The 12,710-nt window shown below is 42.0% G+C and overlaps 1 pseudogene; it reads right to left on the bottom strand.

Annotated features, from left to right (window-relative positions):
• Positions 1–642: 642 nt before the first annotated feature.
• On the bottom strand, positions 643–10,718 carry LOC133445633 (kelch-like protein 10; annotated as a pseudogene).
• Between the last annotated feature and the right edge of the window lie 1,992 nt (positions 10,719–12,710).

The raw sequence follows: 12,710 nt of genomic DNA, 5'->3' as shown, positions 1-12,710 counted from the left end.
TTTTGTAGGTGCGCCGTCACCTTAATGTTTAGCTGTGTTTTGATCTGTGTTTCTGGTGCGCCGTCACCTGTTTAGCTGTGTTTTCATCTGTTTCTGGGTGTCAAAACAGTGTACGGGGGCCAGCAGGAGCCACCGTCTGACGTCACTACCCAGAATGTAAACAACAATGGCGACCTACATGTTAAATTATATTTTCAAATTTTATAAAAACGAAGACATCAAAAAGGTTTTTTATAGCACATTGTTATAATTGATACCAACATTTATCTTTTAAGACCTACAAGTCTTAATAACCAGGGTTCCTTTTAAGGGCTGTTGTCTGGAGGGTATGACTGGTTAACATCGTGTAAACACGCCTCCTGGTTCTGATTGGACGAGGGGAGCGGTGGATGCCCACTGCAAGTGGTGCCAAAGAAGCAGATTTGTTTCTCAAATTAGCTTGTTCATGTAATATCTGAAAATAATGGTAATTTCAGCAAATATGACAAAAATACACTTACCATCCATAAGCAATAGTTATATGTTCTGGCTGACTGTCACCCCACAAAATGGAAACACAACAGATGAATTCTCTCCTTTATGTGAAATGTATGTATGTCGTTATGTGACACTATAATTGAGAGCTGGTTTAGAGGACGGCGTTTACGACAGGTAGGCCGCTGCGTGCGGCACCCGCTCCACCACGCAGCAGCTGACGAAGGCGCAGGTCTGGTCGAAGTCACGCACGGCCTGCCAGCTGTCGCTGGCACTGTCGTAGCGCTCCACGTTGCTACCCAGCTGCGAGTTCTCGTTCCGGAAGCCTCCCACCACATACAGTTGCTCCTCCAGCACGGCGATGCCGAAGTGTCTCTGGGCGGAAAGCATGGGGGCCGCCGTGCGCCAGTGCTTGGATACGGGGTCGTAGGCGGAGACGGTGGATACGTGATTGGTGCCGTCCCGGCCTCCAGCCTGGGAGCAAGAAGAAAGACCTCATTTACATCCCTGGTCCTCGAGAGCATCTGTCCAGCAGGTTTTAGATGTTTCCCTGCATCAACACACCTGATTCTTTTTTTTTTTTTTAAATCTTTTTATTTCACAAAAGAAAGGCAATTAATAATTAATAAAAATATGGAAAATAACATCAGTAAGTAATACCTACAGATACATAAGGTACATAAAGTAAATGACAGCAATAAAACAGCAATCAGCGTACAATGAAGTTCTCTAAACCAGAGAATAATGGGAACCAAAATTCTTGAAAAAGATCGGTATTTTTCCAATGTTAGTTTTTCTGATGGTAGAAATGCTGTGAGTTGATCTTCGAAAGTCTTGTAAGATGGCGGGGAATCGTTCTTCCAAAATAAAAGTATACATTTTTTTGCAAAATAAGTGATCAAAATTAATATCCTGCATTTTTTGTTATGTAGTTGTAAATTATAAGTGTCATTTAATAAATATAAACTACTGCTTAAATCAATTTATTTGTCCAGGATTAATTGTGTAAGGGAATTAATTGAATTCCAATAATTTTGTAAACGGTCGCATTCCCAGAATATATGCATGAATGTCCCCTCCATCTTTTTACATCTGGGACACTTTGACGAAATACCTTTTGATATTTTATGCATTTTTATTGGAGTAAAGTAGAATTTGTGGATGAATTTAAAATTAGCTTCCTTAATTTTATTACTTGTAAATGGAAAATGTACTCTTTCACAGATATTTAACCAGGCATTTTTTTCTAAGGTTCTGCCTAATTCCTTCTCCCAAATATTTTTTAACAACTTAAAAGTGGATCGACCTTCTCCTGATAGGATGTTGTAGACTTCACTGATTTTTCCTTTTATTGTATCTCAAGATAACAACGTTTCTTCAATTTCAGATATTCCAAATATTCCAAATGTATGTTTCAGACACATCAAACAGCTTCACATGCAAACAGAAACTAATGCAATGATTTGTAAAATTGATTTAAAAAATTTGTCTAAACCCTAAATAATGCAAAGATCCCAAAGGCCAAAAAGGGTTACCACGTAAATGTGTCTGTTGTAGCTGACGACGCCGACTGCAGACCGAGCCGTTTCCATGGGCGTGATCAGCGTCCACTGGTCGGTGTCAGGGTTGTAGCACTCGGCAGAAAACAGAGGCTCCCCGCTGCTGATTCCCCCACAGATGTATATCTGGGAAATACAAATGTGCGACAGCATGGGACATTAAAGCCATGATGCCAACATGAAGTGTTCAATCTGCAATATTACATTTGCTTTATGTTGTTGTACTTTTACTTTTTTTTTTTACTCTGATGGCATTTTTTTTCTACATATTTTGAAACAATTCAATTTTCAATTCAATTCGATTTTATTGATATAGCGTCTATTACAACAGAAGTTGTCTCTAGGATCTTTTCAGAGACCCAGAGCCAGACCCCTGAGAAATTATTACATAAACATAACATAAACAATGGCGTAAGTAAAAACTCCCCTAGTGGGAGAAAAAAAAAACCCCAAAAAAGAAAGCTCTAAAGAGCTTAATCTTTGTTTAAGTTCAAAATTTGGAGGTTAGCATTCCACTGGAAGCACAGTTACTAGACAGATGAATACATGTTTAAGTCATTAACGAAGTTGGTACCTCTCAAATGTTAAAAATAGCCTACTAGTAAAACTGCTTCTTGTTAATCATAGCTGGGCCAGATACTGCAATATACAGTAAAACAGATACTATGAAAAGGTCTAGTTTAAAGCGACACTACGTAACTTTTCCACCTTAATATAATATTTCCAGAGACATTGTGATGGTACATCAACTTCCAACAGGTTTAATGACACCTCTGTCATGGTCTGAGGGGTCTGTATCGCCTTCACTGGCACTATGTAACTTTGAGGAGCATGGTAGGAACCCTGCCACACTAAAAGACTACAAATCGTTACGACTTTGACTGCTTTACGGCATACGTCACTTCCCCCTCCTTCCCAATTCGCAGTCGAGACGAAAATGGGCGGGGCGTGGAGCGAGAGCTCCGCAGAAGCTGTTGCTGCGTTGTGGCTGCAGCAGCTCCACACAACAGACGTGGGGAAAAGATCCTAATGGTTTAACTTTTCAACGGTTTCCTGCTCGGAGGCAGAACCACGCAGGCCAAGTATCTGATATAACAAAGTAAAAGAGTGAAAGAGTCGTCGGCTCGCTTTGGATCGCGGCTGTAACGACCAAACACCGGCTTCCACACAGTAAAGCCTGAATTATGGTTCTGCGTTAAATCGACGCAGACCTACGGCGTAGGGTACGTGGCGACGCGCAACGTACGGTGCGTGTCGCCGCGTACCCTACGCCGTAGGCTCTGCGTGGATTTAACCCAGAACCATAAACAGCCTTAAACCACAAACACTCACACAGACCGGGTCGGATCAAAACACGGGTTTTATTCCCCACTTCTCCAGCTAAACGCAGTTGCTGGCCAGCTCTCTGCGGTGCAATCTTCACCCCAATCTTCCCCAATCTTCAGATAAAACTAGTTTGTTGAGGAAAAAATATTAACTCTTATTTGTAGCTGCAGAGGAAAAAAATAATCTCACGAGGAAAACAAAAATAATCACGCCTCGGAGCCTCTTCACCATAATATAGCGGTCAAAAAAAAGAAAAGAGAAGTAAGAGGGATACAAAACATGTACTGTATGTTGTACTATTATACAAATTTATTGAAACACATGGGTGGTCAGTAGGTATTTCATATGGATCCAGACCGTTAATAATCATTATTTTCTCCATATACTGCTCCCTGGCTTCCTTGTTTAAGGTATACCGGTAAATTCCAGTTCCTTTCCAGCAGTTTAACATCTTTTGTTTTGCGTTCCGTCTGTTCACTTGGTGAAACAGAAAAGCATCCCGTCTTCCATCAAAACAAATGCACGCGACGGGACAGGAGTTTTCCAGCAGTACGCGCTGGTGCTCATGGGAAACGTAGTGTTCTTTCTGGTAAAGCACTACCGCTTTTGTCCAAAAGATGCCGCCAAACTCAGAAAAGCTGAAAGTTACGTTGTGCTGCTTTAATGTCAGATGGCTTTAGAGGGCATGAAACATTTTTTTCTTTAGAGGCATCACAATTTCCAGAAGTCCTAATTAAACATCTGTGATTTTCTGACACTGTGACATCCACTGTTGCTATGGACATGAACAGAAATGCTCTAAATCCACGCCCACGGGGATTTCCTGGTCCCCACTTGTTGAGGTGAACAAAACCCACGGCTTCAGAAGGTTTCTTTTCCTCCGGTGTGGTAGCACCCACCTTGCCGTGCAGTGCTGCAGCGCCAGCATCAAACCTCCGATGGTGCATCGGTGCGATTTCAGTCCATTGGTTGGTCTCGGGCTCGAACCGCTCTGCAGACCTGAGTGACTCAGAGCCATTCCAGCCTCCCATGGCGTATATGAAGCCGTTCAGGACGGCCGCACTGACGAATAATCGAGGCACATGCATCGACCCAACCTCTTCCCAACTTTGGGTGGCGAGGGTGAACTTTTGCACACTGCTTAAGTAGATATGGGTGTCACTGCCGCCGCCTATAAAATAAATGGATCCTTGGAGGTGAACGCAACAGCAGAACTCTGGAAAAGGTTGGTCATTCTGATATACTGTCAGCCAGCGCTCAGTTCGCACGTTGTATAACTCGATCTCATCCCAGAAGCCACTGATAGTAAACAGCAGCTCGGCGGGCAGGCGTGTGCGTGTGGGGGGTTTCTCCATGCTGGGGTCACGCAGGATCTCCATGGTGCTGTTCACCATAGTCACACAGTCCAGGTTGTTCCTTACAACATCATCTTTGCTCACAATCTCAACCAAGTACTCAATGGGCATTAAGAGGAGGCGGACCTGGACAGAAACAAGAACATTTGCAGATAGAGACTACATAAGTGATCACAATTAACACAGACTTGTACATTAGCCCTTACAAGGCCAAAACTCTAACTTGTATTTCATCATTAACTGGTCTGTTGGTGGTGGTAGATACTGTACTTTATCTGCCACTTCAACTCATAAAACTGTGGTTGCAGAACTTCTGGACTTCATTTCAATCATTAATAGTTCATTTAATGTCCTGCCTTGACTTACGCTGGGCAGCAATGTTGTCAGGTGGCCCCTGCGTTCCTCAGGGGCAAAGCCTATCCAGCGGAGGATTGCCTCAAAAACAACACTTTCCTGCCTCACGTTCAGCTCGTCTTTCTCTATGAAATACGTCAGCTCCTCCACAGACAGCTGCACGAACTCCTGAGAGAACCTTGCAATCTCCTCGAAGTGAAGCAGGATGTAAAGGCAGGCTTTCTCGGGATACTGGGAGAGTGTTTTGCCAGCCTCCAGGCGACGATGCATCTGTCGGAGCTGAGGTTTTTCTGCAGGAAGTCACAGCAGACCTGAATGATGCTTTTGACGTCGAAGCGCTGCGCTCCCGCCAACAGATCCAGCACGTTGTCCTCCATCACTGTGACGGAGCCGGCGTAGGCGTTCTCCACGATGAGGCTCATTACTTTTGCTGACACGTCCTGGAAGCTGAAGATCTTCTGTGTTGGGTTGCTGCAGAACAGCTCACTGCAGGATCAACATTCAGGTTATGGAGCTAGAACAGTCTCAATAGTCACAAATGCACAGACCTATTCTCAAATGCACAGGGCAAGATTCACACGTGGTAGGACAAGATACACAGATGTATTTCTGATGCACACACAAATATTAACTAAAACCTCCAGACACAGAGACAGTTTGTTCCCCTAAGCTGTTGCTCTGATGAATCTCATCACTCATAGAATCTCAGAGTAATCAATCACTGTGCAATAATAATAATAATAATAACAATAATAATTAAAGCTGCAAGCAGGGATGAACTGGCCCTCGCACCCTTGTGCACGTTCAGGTGTGCTGCAGTGTGTGACTTGTATGTAGATTCTTCAGGCCTGGACATTTAGCGGATGACACCAGCCACGACTCTCTATGTCAAACCATTCAAAAGTTATGCCAGAAAGTAGGAACTATCAGATATCAACCAATCAGAAGAAGGGGCGGGACTAATTCATGCCAATGAAGGTCAAGTACTAAAATCCTAGTCAGATGACACCACCCACGATTCTTTATGTCAAACCATTCAAAAGTTATGGCAGAAAATAGGACTGTCAATATGGACTATCAAATATCGACCAATCAGAAGAGGGGGGGCGTTCTTTTTGGCATCTAGCATCGCCACGGTAACACTTTTGACTGAGAAAAGTAATGCGCATCATCGCAGGTTGGAGACGCACATTTTGATGTATAACACACCTGGGTGCCCGTTACCGTTTGGGCCGAAGAAATGGCATAAATTGCGCCAAAATTACACAAATTAATTCAAAATGGCCGACTTCCTGTTCAGTTTCAGCCATGCCGCCAAGAGACTTTTCTTAAAGTTGCGACATGATACAGGTGTGTATTTTCGTGCATGTACGTCAAACCGTATTGTGGGGCTTGAGGCACAAAGTTTTCTAGGGGGCGCTGTTGAGCCATTAGGCCACGCCAATTAATGCAAACCATGAAATATCACATTTTTCACCAGACCTGGCTTGCATGCAAAATTTGGTGACAATTTTGTGAATTTTGTGAAAATTTGGGGCACGTTTAGGGGGGCAAAAAGGCCCTCCTTTCGTCGGAAAAATAAAGAAAAAAGAAAAAAATATATATATTTATACTACAGATACAATAGGGCCTTCGCACTGTAAGTGCTCGGACCCTAATAATAATAACACAATCATATGCTGTGACAATGCCCCTTTCACTTTTTAAAAATTGCATATATGTTAATAAGAGCTGTCATATGTCTATTACCTATTTACTGTAGAGTGAGCGAAAATACAGAGTCAAATTCCATGTCTTGTCTGACCTGCCCTGGCCAAATAAACATGATTCTGATTCTGATTCTGATATAACCTGATTTACAAATGGTTGGTGGTCTGTGGACTTCGCTGCATTTGTGTGTGAACGTCCACAAATGTCTTTTTTTAAACACGGAATGATCCGTGCATGCAGCATTGCACGGCGAGGTAGGTGCTACTAGACAGGTGAAAAAGAAACCTTTGGAAGTCATGGGTTTGTTCACCTCTACAAGGGAGGACCAGGAAATCCCTGTGGATTTAGAGCATTTCTGTTCATGTCCACAGCAACAGTGGGTGTCACAGTGTCAGAAAATCACAGATTAATTAGGACTGTATTGGGAGTTGCTCAGTTAAAGCGATTGAGATTAATAAGTAAACACTTCTAATAGCAAACAAGGGGATTAAGTAGCGAAACATATTGAATTAGATGTTTGATTTATGGCTCTGCGGTCCTTGCTGGGAGCCATGTTGAACTGACTGAAATTCACATCATATAGTGTTTTGAATGGCTTAATGTGGTTGGCTTATGAGTAAATCGTCCCGCACTTTGGGTGCGTTCTTATGATTGGCTGAAGCAAGGAGGATATCTGATTGGTTGCAGATCATTCCGTGTTTAAAATAAGACATTTGTGGACTGAGGCAAGTCAGGGGAGTCTCAAAATTCACACACAAATGCAGCAAAGTCCACAGACCAAAAACAGTTTGTAAATCAGGTTATATTTGGTTGTGCATCAGAAATACATCTGTTGATCTTGTCCTATGCAGGTGTGAATTGTCCTGTGCATTTGCAAATCATCCCGTGCATGTGAATCTTGTCCTGTGAATTTGTGACTACTGAGAACACGTTTACACATAGCCGGGTATTTACAAAAATTTCCCCATCTACGTTTTGAAAAATACCATCATTTACACAAACCCGCATAAATACGCTGTTAAGCTGCTATAAGCAGCCAAACCTACAGGTGGCAGTGTAACGAGAAGCATAAAGTCATGCTAGCCAATCAGAATCCTGGAAAAAACATCAACAAATGACACGTGTAACTTTCAATTACTTCCAAGATGAACTAGAGTCTTTCGTTTGGAGTGACAGAGAAGTGGAGTTACTTTTAAGTGTGACTCTAGAATATAAAACAGGTCAAATACAAGAAAATATTGACGGTGGCCAAACAAATTGTAAACACAGGTCGCACACATGATGCTGCACTGCAAAAACTCAAAATCTTACCAGGAATATTTGTCTTATTTCTAGTTAAAATGTCTCATTTTTAGTCAAAAAATCTCATTACACTTAAAACATCACCAGATAAATAACTTGTTATTTGACCATTTTCACCTGTTTCAAGTACATTTTCACTTTTTTCCAGTGATGAGTCTTGTTTTAAGTGTAATGAGATTTTTTTGACTAAAAATGAAACATTTTAACTAGAAAAAGGAAAGCTGCGTTTTCATGTAAACGAACAGCCAAAACGCATGGAAAACGCCACAGTTTTTGCTACGTGTAAACCGGGCCTGAGACTGTTCTAGCTCCATATTCAGTGGGTTTGCAGCACAAGGGCCGCGTTCAGACTGCAGGCAAATCTGATATATATCTGATTCCTTCTCATATCCGATTTTCAGGGCTGACTGTCCACACTGTTTTTAGCAAGTGTCCATATCGGATCTGGCTCTGTTCAGACTGGGCCACATCATTGACTGATCTGACGGGTTGCCGTAGCAACGACGTCGGAGCGGAGGCGTCACCCAGCGCGTGTATTGTGTGAAGTCATGTATTTTTTTTATATATAAAAAAATCCCAAAATATCTGTACCGTTTCTGATTGGGTCGGCACTGCGCATCATTTTTAGACATAACAATGAACGCATACCGCAAAAGTTGTGTCTCGGTGGAGGGACCCGGCGTACCAGCAAAATGTGAAACAGAGAAAAGTGTTCAGAACAAAACCATCAGCAAACTAACAAACCAACCAACAAAGCTCAGAGTTAACAAAACGAACCAACAATGAATAACTGGCAGCCCCGGTCTTTAACCTCTCCTCCTAGGAGGAGAGGGGCTGACGGGCTGCAGGTTCAGGCTCACAGCGCGACTGAAGGCTGATTTATGGTTCCGCGTTACACCAACGCAGAGCCTACGGCGTAGGGTACGCAGCGACCCGCACCGTACGTGGAAATGCAGTCTTTTTTTCTTTTCTTTTTTGCTATTAAAACATGTTGTAATGTGAATTTGCAACACTTAAACTACAAATAATAGTTTTTGACGTGACATCAGAGATTGTACATGCTCTCTGTGAAAGGATGAGTAGCTCCACAACTGGAAATGGGCGGGTGGTTTGGAGCGTCTGGGACAGTCATATCTGATCTGAGTGTTTGGAGCTGTTCAGACTGCGACGCATCTGCCCAAATGCGATATGGATCGGATATGAAACTACCTCCTGGAGGTGGTTTCCATCTGGTTTGCAAAAATCGGATATCATGCGGTTTGGGACTGTTCAGACTTCAAAAGAGTCATCCAGTTTCAATCTGGATGGGCTAAAAATCGGATATTTGCCTGCAGTCTGAACGCGGCCAAGATGTATCATTTAAATCCACGTTATGTTAAGTATTGCAATGTAACACTTATGATCTCCCAGTGGATAAATGTTTGACTTGGACACATTTCCATGAGCTCATTGCTAATTATCAACAAAGCTGATTACATCAGTCAAGCTGATGACTGAGCAGGCAAAGAATGTTAGTCTTCCACATCTCAGTTTAACTCAAAATCTATTTGCGAAGTTTATTAAAAGCATTTGAAGTTGCTCCATGTTACATGAAAATCAGGCTAAAGGATAATTAAGTACTCCATGAAAATAGCATGAATCAGTTCACCTGAAGTAGGAGCTGCAGCCGCAGAGGATGATCCTGTGAGCTTTTAACTCCCCATCTCCAACTTTGATAACGGCGTCGCACAGCGATTCCTCCAGAAGGAGCTCCTTCAACACAGAGATGTCCATTCTCAAATGTAGCTCAAAAGATTTCAACTACTGATAAATCTGTTATTTTAAAAAGCTGCAGGAACTTTCTGAGGAAGTTCAAACGCACATATTATGAGTTGATCAATAGGTATTATCATACTGTTTTTATTCGAAAATAATTCCATTATTCCCTTCTTTTGTCAACATGTCATCTAGGTTGTATTTTTTTTAAACCAAATTTTTCTGTAGCAACATTTGAACTTGCCAGTAGTTGGATATGAATATTTCCTAAATGTATTTAAGAGACTAAAACAAATCAGATCAAATCAAAATAAGAGTCTCTTCCCTGTGTGATAAAAAAAAGTACATACAATTTGAATTTTCTAAATTGTATAAACACCGCACTGTAAGAAGTATCCTCAAGTTCTAGGAAATTCCTGTTATCAGTAAAAGTTGTGTGACGTCAGGTGAAGAGGCAACTGCAGAGACTGAGCTAAAACACGGCTGCAGGTCCGGATGGCATTCAAACACTTTTTTTCTTTGATTGAAAAAGTTTTTTTTTTCTTTTTGAAGCAACTTATTTTTTGATTAAATGATAAAGACACAAATGTCCTACCCATAATATGGCTCAAACACAAAAAAACACTACTTCAATCAAAAAAGTTGCTTCAAACAAAAAAAAACTTCACTTCTATCAAAGAAAACATTTCCAATCAAAGAAAAACTGTTCAAATGCATTTTTTGCATTCAAACACTTTTCTTTGATTGAAATAATTTTTTTTGATTGAAGTGAATTTTTTTAAATTGAAAATATATTTTTTGATTGAAGCAATCTTTTTTTGATTGAATAATTAAGAAACAAATGTACCTCCATATATTTTTAGTTACATCCACGACACAATCGTCATACCAGCAAAGGAAGAAAGAGCAGGTGATAAAACGTATGTTGCCAAAAACCCCACAGGTGTTTTTTTTTTCCACTTAAAAAAATCTTCACACCAATAATTCATACTTGAGACCTCAGACATCCTTTGAGATTCAGAGAACGCAGCTCGAGGGAGAAGGCTCTTTTTTCTTTCTTCTTTTTTTCCAGCCGCAGCATCGACACAGCTGAGTCGCACCTTCGGGTTCAGGGACGGCCCCGGACGGCTTTCAGCACATGCTGATGCAAGAGGAATGAAAAACTTCCACCCAACGGTTCTCTGTTTGACTTTTATTTTCAGCATACAAAATGTTTCGTCTGCACCAAATCCGCCCGAGCCTCGACGGCCCCGCGCTCAGACGGCCGGGAGAGTTTTCTGATCACAGACTGGAAGCAATTATCGTTCTGAAAGCGTGCATATCTTTAAGAAGGCCACTGAACAGTAGTTAAAATCTTGATTTGCTGACCTCTAGTGGTCAGATGGGCTCTGCAGCTGTAACATATCCACCAAGTTCAGTGCAGCTCTCATGCAAATAGATTAAAGGGGACCTATTATGGCATCTAATACCTATTTTAAACAGGCCTTGAATGTCTTAAAAACAAGCTTTTGATTGTTTTTGCTAAATAAATTAGAAATTCAGCCTCTGAGCCATGTCTTTATCTTCCCATTCTCTAACCTCATTATCTATGAGGGATTCTGAGTGGGCGGGGCTATGATAATGAGGCACTGTGCTGATTGGCTGCCTGAATGACGTATTATACCGCTACGAAAAAATGGCGGAAGCTCCGGCCGGCGGAGTTAGTTGTGGCCGTGGTTTCACGCATCGGAGGCCAATCGATGTAAATCACATTTTGGTTATGTAACGACGGGAGCAGAATCTGAACGGCTTGTAGAAGCCACATCACACTGGACGGCTCATCCGGGCGGCTGTACAGACACTGCAGAATTTAGTTGCTTTCCTCCTTCTCTGAGTTGGCAGGCTGAGGGGAGACCACTTTATATATGTTAAAGCAAGAAAAAACCTGTTTTTCATAATGGGTCCCCTTTAAGTCATCCTTGCAACCTGTATTAAAGGCCCAGGATTCAGGTTCACTTTGGCTCCGGTCCATAAAAGGACTCATTCAGTATGTCAAATGTTAACATTTCTGATAGTACAGTAAGAAAAGATGAGATTTATGGAAGTCATAAAAGTTTATCTGGGTTGGTATGATAACGGAGGAAAGAAGGAAGAGAAGACAGGAGGGAAAAGCCAAAGAAAAATAAAGAGAAGTCGCTCTCGGGAAGTGTTGCCAAGAGACCGGCTTCTCAAAAAGAAAAGATAATTGCAGCATGGGTTAAACTAATAACGTTGCATCTGAACAAACCACAAGTCTTCTGGAGTGATGTCCTTCTGACAGATGAGACCAGAGTGGAGACGTCTGTTTCATAATACCGAATATTTCAGGAGACAGCTCATGCCGCCTATCAAATATGGTGGTGGATGATCTGCAGCCACAAGATCTGGACACTTTGCAGTCACAGACCTGACCAATAATGCCTTTGTGCACCAGATTATCCCAGACTGGGCCCTGGCATTTTGGTGGTCCTGAACAACATTTTGTGGTCTCAAAACCGCTAAGACAGAAACCAAATCACACACTGCTTACAAGTGAATGAACAGATACATTTGACAGATGGACAAAGGAACTATCAACGAATCTTTTACTTTCTTTTGACGTAAAAAACTATATTTGCATAGAGGACCGCAAAGATAATTTATAGGCGGAGCAAAAGATCACAAACACGCTGCAAATCTACAGCTAAATGCTTGAAAAAGTCATGCCTGGAGGAGATGCAAAGTCCCAGTACAAGTTGAAACCGCTGGAAAGTCAGGCATGACACAAGAGCAATCTTGCAGCGACTCGCTGGGAGTGAGGGCTTAAGTAGCAGCCCAGGGCTGATTCCAGATGTGGAGCAGGTGTGGACGACAGGAG

This window comes from Cololabis saira, chromosome 6, assembly GCF_033807715.1.
Source record: "Cololabis saira isolate AMF1-May2022 chromosome 6, fColSai1.1, whole genome shotgun sequence".
NCBI lineage: Eukaryota > Metazoa > Chordata > Actinopteri > Beloniformes > Belonidae > Cololabis > Cololabis saira.
The sequence above is the reverse complement of the archived record's forward strand: the minus strand, read 5'-3'. Positions and strand labels throughout refer to the sequence as shown.